The sequence below is a fragment of the Myxocyprinus asiaticus genome, chromosome 28 (assembly GCF_019703515.2).
Source record: "Myxocyprinus asiaticus isolate MX2 ecotype Aquarium Trade chromosome 28, UBuf_Myxa_2, whole genome shotgun sequence".
In the NCBI taxonomy this organism is placed as follows: Eukaryota; Metazoa; Chordata; class Actinopteri; order Cypriniformes; family Catostomidae; genus Myxocyprinus; species Myxocyprinus asiaticus.
In genome coordinates this window covers 45592415-45603166 of record NC_059371.1, presented here as the reverse complement: position 1 = coordinate 45603166, position 10752 = coordinate 45592415, and positions in this window count along the sequence as shown.

The following is a 10752-nucleotide window of genomic DNA, read 5'->3' as shown; positions in this document are numbered from 1 at the left end:
CGTAACCCAAACTATGTCCAACACACACACATCTCAGGAAGTTCATGGATTTGTGAGTCTTAGAGACGGCTTTAGAGAGAACTAACGTGTGTGTGTGTGATTGACAGGATGATTATTGACTGTATAATTATATTCATGTCTGTTATATGTCACAGTGAGTTACACAGACCACAGTTACACCCCTGTCTCTCTCTCTCTCTCTCTCACACACACACACACACACACACACACACACACACACACATCATGAAATCAGGAAACATTAAATATTATAGATTTTCCAGCAGGCTTTTAGCTTTTTTGTTTGTTTTTTTTTTTTTTTTTGCTTCTAACGACAGGAAACATCTTTATCAGACGACATGAGTTCAGATGAATGTTTTAACAATCATTATTTTGACTATGTCATGGTTTGTAAGATGATCTGCAGCTCAGAGTTTCAACCAGGTGTTCAATGAATGCTTGTGATTAATCTTCCCAGAATGCAGTGCTGAGGACAAGGGGAGGAGCTTCAGCCTACAGTAATAATGACCTCACAGTTGAGAGCAGCTCAACATCCACAAAAAGAATCTTTGAGCATTCTGGAGTCAGATTACAAGCTGTTGCCGAGGGAGTTACAACTCGACATGCAACTCTGGCCATAACTACAGCACAACTAATCTACAGGTAAACAATAGTGCAAACAGAGGAATAACTACAGTGCTACAAGTACAGCATGAAATAATAAGGCAAACAGACAAACTACAGTACAGCTAAACAAACATGAATAATACAGCAAACAGAGGAGTAACTACAGCACTACTAAAACAATGTAAAGAATATGGCAAAAAGACGAATAACTACAATGCAACTAAACAAACATTAATAATATTACAAACAAATGAATAACTACAGTTCAATTAAACAAAAGTAAATAATACTGCAAACAGAGGAATACCTACAGTGCAACTAAACAAACATGAATAATACTGTAAACAAATTAATAACTACAACATAACTAAACAAACATGAATAATACTGCAAACAGAGGAATAACTACAATGCAACTAAACAAACATGAATAATACTGTAAACAAATTAATAACTACAACATAACTAAACAAACATGAATAATACTGCAAACAGAGGAATACCTACAGTGCAACTAAACAAACATGAATAATACTGTAAACAAATTAATAACTACAACATAACTAAACAAACATGAATAATACTGCAAACAGAGGAATAACTACAATGCAACTAAACAAGCATTAATAATATTACAAACAAATGAATAACTACAGTTCAATTAAACAAAAGTAAATAATACTGCAAACAGAGGAATACCTACAGTGCAACTAAACAAACATGAATAATACTGTAAACAAATTAATAACTACAACATAACTAAACAAACATGAATAATACTGCAAACAGGAATAACTACAGTTATTACATTAATAACTGTATTAAAACATTAAAACATTGATAATAATGCAAACAAATGAACAACTACAGCACAACTAAACAAATGTGAATAACTACAATGCAAGTAAACAAATGTTCATAATAATGCAAACAAATAAATAACTACAGCACAACTAAAACATCAATAATATTTCAAACAGAGCAATAACTACAGTGCAAAGAAACAAACGTTAATAAAAAAATTATAACTACAGTTCAACTAAACAAATGTAAATAACAATGCAAACAGAGGAATAACTACAGTGCAACTAAACAAATGTGAATAACACTACAAACAGAGCAATAACTACAGTGCAACTAAACAAATGTTAATAACACTACAAACAGAGGAATAACTACAGTGCAACTAAACAAATGTTAATAATAATGCAAACAGAGGAATAACTACAGTGCAACTAAACAAATGTTAAAAACACTGCAAACAGAGGAATAACTAGAGTACAACCAAACAAATGTGAATAACACTACAAACAGAGGAATAACTACAGTGCAACTAAACAAACATTAATAAAATACAAAAAAATGAATAACTAAAGTACAACTAAACAAACGTAAATAATATTGCAAACAGAGGAATAACTACAGTGCAACTAAACAAATGTTAATAATACTGCAAACAGAGGAATAACTACAGTGCAACTAAACAAATGTTAATAACACTGCAAACAGAGGAATAACTACAGCGCAACTAAAATGTTAATAATAATGCAAACAGAGGAATAACTACAGTGCAACTAAACAAACATTAATAAAATACAAAAAAATGAATAACTAAAGTTAAACTAAACAAACGTAAATAATATTGCAAACAGAGGAATAACTACAGTGCAACTAAACAAACATTAATAAAATACAAAAAAATGAATAACTAAAGTACAACTAAACAAACGTAAATAATATTGCAAACAGAGGAATAACTACAGTGCAACTAAACAAATGTTAATAATACTGCAAACAGAGGAATAACTACAGTGCAACTAAACAAATGTTAATAACACTGCAAACAGAGGAATAACTACAGCGCAACTAAAATGTTAATAATAATGCAAACAGAGGAATAACTACAGTGCAACTAAACAAACATTAATAAAATACAAAAAAATGAATAACTAAAGTTAAACTAAACAAACGTAAATAATATTGCAAACAGAGGAATAACTACAATGCAACCAAACAACATTAATAATAATGCAAACAGAGGAATAACTACAGTACAACCAAACAAATGTGAATAACACTACAAACAGAGGAATAACTACAGTGCAACTAAACAAACATTAATTATAATGCAAACAAATAAATAACTATAACATATCTAAACAAACACGAATAATACTGCAAACAGAGGAATAACTACAGCGCAACTAAACAAATGTGAATAACACTGCAAACAGAGGAATAACTACAGTGCAACTAAACAAACGTTAATAAAAAATGAATAACTACAGTTCAACTAAACAAATGTAAATAATACTGCAAACAGAGGAATAACTACAGTACAACCAAACAAACATTAATAATAATGCAAACAAATAAATAAGTACAGCACAACTAAAACATAAATAATATTGCAAACAGTGGAATAACTACAGTGCAACTAAACAAACATTAATAATAATGCAAACAAATAAATAAGTACAGCACAACTAAAACATAAATAATATTGCAAACAGTGGAATAACTACAGTGCAACTAAACAAACATTAATAATAATGCAAACAAATAAATAAGTACAGCACAACTAAAACATAAATAATATTGCAAACAGTGGAATAACTACAGTGCAACTAAACAAATGTTAATAATACTGCAAACAGAGGAATAACTACAGTGCAACTAAACAAATGTGAATAACACTGCAAACAGAGGAATAACTACAGTGCAACTAAATAAATGTTAATAACACTGCAAACAGAGGAATAACTACAGTGCAACTAAACAAATGTTAATAACACTGCAAACAGAGGAATAAGTGCAGCACAACTAAAATGTTAATAATAATGCAAACAGTGGAATAACTACAGTGCAACTAAACAAATGTGAATAACACTGCAAACAGAGGAATAACTACAGTGCAACTAAACAAATGTGAATAACACTGCAAACAGAGGAATAACTACAGTGCAACTAAACAAATGTGAATAACACTGCAAACAGAGGAATAACTACAGTGCAACTAAACAAATGTGAATAACACTGCAAACAGTGGAATAACTACAGTGCAACTAAACAAATGTGAATAACACTGCAAACAGAGGAATAACTACAGTGCAACTAAATAAATGTTAATAACACTGCAAACAGAGGAATAACTACAGTGCAACTAAATAAATGTTAATAATACTGCAAACAGAGGAATAACTACAGTGCAACTAAATAAATGTTAATAAGACTGCAAACAGAGGAATAACTACAGTGCAACTAAACAAATGTTAATAACACTGCAAACAGAGGAATAACTACAGTGCAACTAAACAAATGTTAATAATACTGCAAACAGAGGAATAACTACAGTGCAACTAAACAAATGTTAATAACACTGCAAACAGAGAAATAACTACAGTGCAACTAAAATGTTAATAATAATGCAAACAGAGGAATAACTACAGTGCAACTAAATAAATGTTAATAAGACTGCAAACAGAGGAATAACTACAGTGCAACTAAACAAATGTTAATAACACTGCAAACAGAGGAATAACTGCAGCACAACTAAAATGTTAATAATAATGCAAACAGAGGAATAACTACAGTGCAACTAAACAAATGTTAATAATACTGCAAACAGAGGAATAACTACAGTGCAACTAAAATGTTAATAATAATGCAAACAGTGGAATAACTACAGTGCAACTAAACAAACATTAATAAAATACAAAAAATGAATAACTAAAGTTCAACTAAACAAATGTAAATAATATTGCAAACAGAGGAATAACTACAATGCAACCAAACAACATTAATAATAATGCGAACAGAGGAATAACTACAGTACAACCAAACAAATGTGAATAACACTACAAACAGAGGAATAACTACAGTGCAACTAAACAAACATTAATAAAATACAAAAAAATGAATAACTAAAGTTCAACTAAACAAACGTAAATAATATTGCAAACAGAGGAATAACTACAATGCAACCAAACAACATCAATAATAATGCAAACAAATAAATAACTACAACACAACTAAAACATAAATAATATTGCAAACAGAGGAATAACTACAGTGCAACTAAACAAACATTAATAATAATGCAAACAAATAAATAACTACAACATAACTAAACAAACACGAATAATACTGCAAACAGAGGAATAACTACAGTGCAACTAAACAAACATTAATAATAATGCAAACAAATAAATAACTACAGCACAACTAAAACATAAATAATATTGCAAACAGAGGAATAACTACAGTGCAACTAAACAAACATTAATAATAATGCAAACAAATAAATAACTACAACATAACTAAACAAACACGAATAATACTGCAAACAGAGGAATAACTACAGTGCAACTAAACAAACATTAATAATAATGCAAACAAATAAATAACTACAGCACAACTAAAACATAAATAATATTGCAAACAGAGGAATAACTACAGTGCAACTAAACAAACATTAATAATAATGCAAACAAATAAATAACTACAACATAACTAAACAAACACGAATAATACTGCAAACAGAGGAATAACTACAGCGCAACTAAACAAATGTGAATAACACTGCAAACAGAGGAATAACTACAGTGCAACTAAACAAATGTTAATAAAAAATGAATAACTACAGTTCAACTAAACAAATGTAAATAATACTGCAAACAGAAGAATAACTACAGTACAACCAAACAAACATTAATAATAATGCAAACAAATAAATAAGTACAGCACAACTAAAACATAAATAATATTGCAAACAGTGGAATAACTACAGTGCAACTAAACAAATGTGAATAACACTGCAAACAGAGGAATAACTACAGTGCAACTAAATAAATGTTAATAACACTGCAAACAGAGGAATAACTACAGTGCAACTAAACAAATGTTAATAACACTGCAAACAGAGGAATAACTGCAGCACAACTAAAATGTTAATAATAATGCAAACAGAGGAATAACTACAGTGCAACTAAACAAACATTAATAAAATACAAAAAAATGAATAACTAAAGTTCAACTAAACAAATGTAAATAATATTGCAAACAGAGGAATAACTACAGTGCAACTAAACAAACATTAATAAAATACAAAAAAATGAATAACTAAAGTTCAACTAAACAAATGTAAATAATATTGCAAACAGAGGAATAACTACAATGCAACCAAACAACATTAATAATAATGCGAACAGAGGAATAACTACAGTACAACCAAACAAATGTGAATAACACTACAAACAGAGGAATAACTACAGTGCAACTAAACAAACATTAATAAAATACAAAAAAATGAATAACTAAAGTTCAACTAAACAAACGTAAATAATATTGCAAACAGAGGAATAACTACAATGCAACCAAACAACATCAATAATAATGCAAACAAATAAATAACTACAGCACAACTAAAACATAAATAATATTACAAACAGAGGAATAACTACAGTACAACTAAACAAATGTTAATAATACTGCAAACAGTGGAATAACTACAGTGCAACTAAACAAATGTTAATAACACTGCAAACAGAGGAATAACTACAGTGCAACTAAACAAATGTTAATAAGACTGCAAACAGAGGAATAACTACAGTGCAACTAAACAAAAGTTAATAATACTGCAAACAGAGGAATAACTACAGTGCAACTAAATAAATGTTAATAAGACTGCAAACAGAGGAATAACTACAGTGCAACTAAACAAATGTTAATAACACTGCAAACAGAGGAATAACTACAGTGCAACTAAACAAATGTTAATAAGACTGCAAACAGAGGAATAACTACAGTGCAACTAAACAAATGTTAATAAGACTGCAAACAGAGGAATAACTACAGTGCAACTAAACAAATGTTAATAATACTGCAAACAGAGGAATAACTACAGCGCAACTAAAATGTTAATAATAATGCAAACAAAGGAATAACTACAGTGCAACTAAACAAACATAATACTGCAAAAAGACAAATAAATACAGCACATCTAAACAAGAGTTAATAATAATGCAAACAAATGAATAACACCGCAACGAACCAAACGTTAATAGTAATGCAAGCAGAGGAATAGCTACAGTGCAACTAAACAAACGTTAATAGTAATGCAAGCAGAGGAATAACTACAGTGCAACTAAACAAACGTTAATAATAATGCAAGCAGAGGAATAGCTACAGTGCAACTAAACAAACGTTAATAATAATGCAAGCAGAGGAATAGCTACAGTGCAACTAAACAAACGTTAATAGTAATGCAAGCAGAGGAATAACTACAGTGCAACTAAACAAACGTTAATAATAATGCAAGCAGAGGAATAGCTACAGTGCAACTAAACAAACGTTAATAGTAATGCAAGCAGAGGAATAGCTACAGTGCAACTAAACAAACGTTAATAATAATGCAAGCAGAGGAATAGCTACAGTGCAACTAAACAAACGTTAATAATAATGCAAGCAGAGGAATAGCTACAGTGCAACTAAACAAACGTTAATAATAATGCAAGCAGAGGAATAGCTACAGTGCAACTAAACAAACGTTAATAATAATGCAAGCAGAGGAATAGCTACAGTGCAACTAAACAAACGTTAATAGTAATGCAAGCAGAGGAATAGCTACAGTGCAACTAAACAAACGTTAATAATAATGCAAGCAGAGGAATAGCTACAGTGCAACTAAACAAACGTTAATAATAATGCAAGCAGAGGAATAGCTACAGTGCAACTAAACAAACGTTAATAGTAATGCAAGCAGAGGAATAGCTACAGTGCAACTAAACAAACGTTAATAGTAATGCAAGCAGAGGAATAGCTACAGTGCAACTAAACAAACGTTAATAATAATGCAAGCAGAGGAATAGCTACAGTGCAACTAAACAAACGTTAATAATAATGCAAGCAGAGGAATAGCTACAGTGCAACTAAACAAACGTTAATAATAATGCAAGCAGAGGAATAGCTACAGTGCAACTAAACAAACGTTAATAATAATGCAAGCAGAGGAATAGCTACAGTGCAACTAAACAAACGTTAATAGTAATGCAAGCAGAGGAATAGCTACAGTGCAACTAAACAAACGTTAATAATAATGCAAGCAGAGGAATAGCTACAGTGCAACTAAACAAACGTTAATAATAATGCAAGCAGAGGAATAGCTACAGTGCAACTAAACAAACGTTAATAGTAATGCAAGCAGAGGAATAGCTACAGTGCAACTAAACAAACGTTAATAATAATGCAAGCAGAGGAATAGCTACAGTGCAACTAAACAAACGTTAATAATAATGCAAGCAGAGGAATAGCTACAGTGCAACTAAACAAACGTTAATAATAATGCAAGCAGAGGAATAGCTACAGTGCAACTAAACAAACGTTAATAATAATGCAAGCAGAGGAATAGCTACAGTGCAACTAAACAAACGTTAATAATAATGCAAGCAGAGGAATAGCTACAGTGCAACTAAACAAACGTTAATAATAATGCAAGCAGAGGAATAGCTACAGTGCAACTAAACAAACATTAATAATAATGCAAACAAATAAATAAGTACAGCACAACTAAAACATAAATAATATTGCAAACAGTGGAATAACTACAGTGCAACTAAACAAACATTAATAATAATGCAAACAAATAAATAAGTACAGCACAACTAAAACATAAATAATATTGCAAACAGTGGAATAACTACAGTGCAACTAAACAAATGTTAATAATACTGCAAACAGAGGAATAACTACAGTGCAACTAAACAAATGTGAATAACACTGCAAACAGAGGAATAACTACAGTGCAACTAAATAAATGTTAATAACACTGCAAACAGAGGAATAACTACAGTGCAACTAAACAAATGTTAATAACACTGCAAACAGAGGAATAAGTGCAGCACAACTAAAATGTTAATAATAATGCAAACAGTGGAATAACTACAGTGCAACTAAACAAATGTGAATAACACTGCAAACAGAGGAATAACTACAGTGCAACTAAACAAATGTGAATAACACTGCAAACAGAGGAATAACTACAGTGCAACTAAACAAATGTGAATAACACTGCAAACAGAGGAATAACTACAGTGCAACTAAACAAATGTGAATAACACTGCAAACAGTGGAATAACTACAGTGCAACTAAACAAATGTGAATAACACTGCAAACAGAGGAATAACTACAGTGCAACTAAATAAATGTTAATAACACTGCAAACAGAGGAATAACTACAGTGCAACTAAATAAATGTTAATAATACTGCAAACAGAGGAATAACTACAGTGCAACTAAATAAATGTTAATAAGACTGCAAACAGAGGAATAACTACAGTGCAACTAAACAAATGTTAATAACACTGCAAACAGAGGAATAACTACAGTGCAACTAAACAAATGTTAATAATACTGCAAACAGAGGAATAACTACAGTGCAACTAAACAAATGTTAATAACACTGCAAACAGAGAAATAACTACAGTGCAACTAAAATGTTAATAATAATGCAAACAGAGGAATAACTACAGTGCAACTAAATAAATGTTAATAAGACTGCAAACAGAGGAATAACTACAGTGCAACTAAACAAATGTTAATAACACTGCAAACAGAGGAATAACTGCAGCACAACTAAAATGTTAATAATAATGCAAACAGAGGAATAACTACAGTGCAACTAAACAAATGTTAATAATACTGCAAACAGAGGAATAACTACAGTGCAACTAAAATGTTAATAATAATGCAAACAGTGGAATAACTACAGTGCAACTAAACAAACATTAATAAAATACAAAAAATGAATAACTAAAGTTCAACTAAACAAATGTAAATAATATTGCAAACAGAGGAATAACTACAATGCAACCAAACAACATTAATAATAATGCGAACAGAGGAATAACTACAGTACAACCAAACAAATGTGAATAACACTACAAACAGAGGAATAACTACAGTGCAACTAAACAAACATTAATAAAATACAAAAAAATGAATAACTAAAGTTCAACTAAACAAACGTAAATAATATTGCAAACAGAGGAATAACTACAATGCAACCAAACAACATCAATAATAATGCAAACAAATAAATAACTACAACACAACTAAAACATAAATAATATTGCAAACAGAGGAATAACTACAGTGCAACTAAACAAACATTAATAATAATGCAAACAAATAAATAACTACAACATAACTAAACAAACACGAATAATACTGCAAACAGAGGAATAACTACAGTGCAACTAAACAAACATTAATAATAATGCAAACAAATAAATAACTACAGCACAACTAAAACATAAATAATATTGCAAACAGAGGAATAACTACAGTGCAACTAAACAAACATTAATAATAATGCAAACAAATAAATAACTACAACATAACTAAACAAACACGAATAATACTGCAAACAGAGGAATAACTACAGTGCAACTAAACAAACATTAATAATAATGCAAACAAATAAATAACTACAGCACAACTAAAACATAAATAATATTGCAAACAGAGGAATAACTACAGTGCAACTAAACAAACATTAATAATAATGCAAACAAATAAATAACTACAACATAACTAAACAAACACGAATAATACTGCAAACAGAGGAATAACTACAGCGCAACTAAACAAATGTGAATAACACTGCAAACAGAGGAATAACTACAGTGCAACTAAACAAATGTTAATAAAAAATGAATAACTACAGTTCAACTAAACAAATGTAAATAATACTGCAAACAGAAGAATAACTACAGTACAACCAAACAAACATTAATAATAATGCAAACAAATAAATAAGTACAGCACAACTAAAACATAAATAATATTGCAAACAGTGGAATAACTACAGTGCAACTAAACAAATGTGAATAACACTGCAAACAGAGGAATAACTACAGTGCAACTAAATAAATGTTAATAAGACTGCAAACAGAGGAATAACTACAGTGCAACTAAACAAATGTTAATAACACTGCAAACAGAGGAATAACTGCAGCACAACTAAAATGTTAATAATAATGCAAACAGAGGAATAACTACAGTGCAACTAAACAAACATTAATAAAATACAAAAAAATGAATAACTAAAGTTCAACTAAACAAAT